Source organism: Lynx canadensis, chromosome B3, assembly GCF_007474595.2.
Source record: "Lynx canadensis isolate LIC74 chromosome B3, mLynCan4.pri.v2, whole genome shotgun sequence".
Lineage (NCBI taxonomy): Eukaryota > Metazoa > Chordata > Mammalia > Carnivora > Felidae > Lynx > Lynx canadensis.
In genome coordinates this window covers 130,397,928-130,400,457 of record NC_044308.2, presented here as the reverse complement: position 1 = coordinate 130,400,457, position 2,530 = coordinate 130,397,928, and the positions used below count along the sequence as shown (strand labels likewise).

The 2,530-nt window shown below is 36.8% G+C and overlaps 1 non-coding gene across 1 annotated transcript; it reads left to right on the top strand.

Moving 5' to 3' along the window:
- Nucleotides 1-1,596: 1,596 nt before the first annotated feature.
- On the top strand, nucleotides 1,597-1,681 carry TRNAR-UCU. Its single transcript has one exon. It is a non-coding gene; the product is annotated as a tRNA-Arg (tRNA).
- The last annotated feature ends 849 nt before the right edge of the window (nucleotides 1,682-2,530 follow it).

The window sequence follows — 2,530 nt, the reverse complement described above, 5'->3', positions numbered from 1 at the left end:
CTGGGAATCTAGAATGTATTACATATGTTCAAGGATGTGTATGTGCTCAGCAAAGATCTCAAAAGGCCCTAATCGCTTCCCATGGGCTGACCTTATGGCTCTGTACATGCTGGAACAAAAAAAACAAACAAAAAAAACAAACAAAAAAACCACAAAGGCAAAGTTGTAAATTGCCCGCCTGAGCTTTGAAGGCATGCCCAAACACGCACGCAGAGCCCTTTAGCGCACTGGGAAATTTATAAGTTCAAGACATTAAAGGAAATCCCTGACCAATAATTAACTGATCAATGGCTAAGTGAGCAGAAATGTCAGTAATCACATATGACAAAGAATAGAGACCTTACAGGATTAGTTGAGGACAGTCACTAAACAAATACCACCACAACCAACAACAACAAGCAGTAACACAAAAAACTCCTGAGGGATGACCCGATTTCCATATTTGCTACATTATATTACTAAACTATTTTTTTTAATGAAAAACATGTGACATTAATAAACAAATAAAGAATATGGCCCATACACAGGGAAAATGTGGTAGATAGAAACTGTCCCTGAGGAAGTTCACGTAAGACTTAACTAGACACATTTTAAATCAACTATTTTAAGTATGTTCTAACAATTAAAAACAAACAATGTCTAAGGATGAAAGGAAAGCATGAGAATGATGTCTCACCAAATACAGAGCATCAGTAAAAAGAAATTATAGAAAAAAAGAACCAAGTAGAAATTCTGGAGTCGAAAATTACAGTAAAAGAATTAGGAAAAACATGTTATGATATTAGACTTGGCCATGATTTTTTGAGGAAGATACCAAAAGCACAAGCAACAAAAGTATAAATAGACCAATGGGACTACCTAAAATTTAAATACTTTTTCTGCATCAAAGGACACAATCAATCAAGGGAAAATGAAGTCACAAGGAACATTAGAAAATACTTTGAGATAAATGAAAAGGAAGAAATAAGGTCTCAGAAAGTAGGGAATGCAGCTAAAGCACTTAGAAACTTATAGCTATAAAATACCTATATTAAAAAAAGAAAGAACAACAACAAAAAAACAAAGCCTCAAATCAGAACTTAACACTCCACCTTAAGAAACAATAAGCAAACTAAACTCAAAGCAAGAAAGTTAAGGAAATGATAAAGATTAGAGGAGAAATTAATGTAACAGAAAATAGAAAAAAATAAAGAAAATCAATCAAAGCAAAATGGGTTCTTTGAAGAAAACAAACATAATTGACAAACTTTTAGGCAGACTGACCATGAGAAAAATAGAAGACTGAAATCATTAAAATTAAGAATGAACTGAGTTTTGACGAAGGCGCCAGAATAACTCAAAGGGGAAAGAATAAACTGTAGGATAGTGCTGCAGAACTGGATATTTGCATACAAAAGAGGGAATTTGAAATCCAATCTCGTACCATATACAAAAATTAATTTAAAAATGGTTCGAAGGCGTAAATATGAAAGCTAAAGGTGTAAAACTCTTAAAAGAAAACATAGGTGTAAATATTCACAGCATTGGATTAGGCAATGATCTCTTAGGGACTGACACAAAAGCAAAAGCAAAAAACCAAACCAAAACAAAAGTGATGCCTGGGTGGCTCAGTCGGTTGAGCATCTGACTTCTGCTCAGGTCATGATTTCATGGTCTGTGAGTTCGAGCCCCACGTCAGGCTCTATGCTGACAGTTTAGAGCCTGAAGCCTGTTCCGGATTCTGTGTCTCCCTCTCTCTCAGCCCTCTGCTGCTCCCTATCTCTGTGCCCTTCTCTGCTCATTCTCTGTCTGCCTCTCTCTCTCTCTCTCTGTCAAAAGTAAACATTAAAAAAATTTAAAAAGAAAAAAAGAAATACAAAATTGAGATTTCTCAAAATTAAAAACTTTTATGCTTCAAAGTTGAACATCATTAGGAAACACAACCCAGGCTGAAAGAAAGAATTTACAAACTACATATCTGGCAAGGCACTTGCACTCAATATGTAAAGAATATACTCTGCTTATTAATAAAAAGGAATATACCAATTAAAATATGACAAAAGGATTTGAGTCGATATTTCTCCAGAGAAGATATACAAATGGTCAAACAAACATACAAAAAATGCTCACCATCAGGAGTCATTAGGAAAGTTGAATTAAAACCACAACGAGGGGCGCCTGGGTGGCGCAGTCGGTTAAGCGTCCGACTTCAGCCAGGTCACGATCTCGCGGTCCGTGAGTTCGAGCCCCGCGTCGGGCTCTGGGCTGATGGCTCGGAGCCTGGAGCCTGTTTCCGATTCTGTGTTTCCCTCTCTCTCTGCCCCTCCCCCGTTCATGCTCTGTCTCTCTCTGTCCCAAAAATAAATAAAAAACGTTGAAAAAAAAAAAACTTTAAATAAAAAAAAACCAAAAAAACAAAACAACCACAACGAGATGTTATTGTGTATCCAGGCAATGACAAGTGTCGGAGAGGGTGCAGATCCTCTAGGTCCTTTAGACACTGCTGGTAGGAATGTAAGTGGTACAGATGCTTTGCAAAATGGCTTGGTAA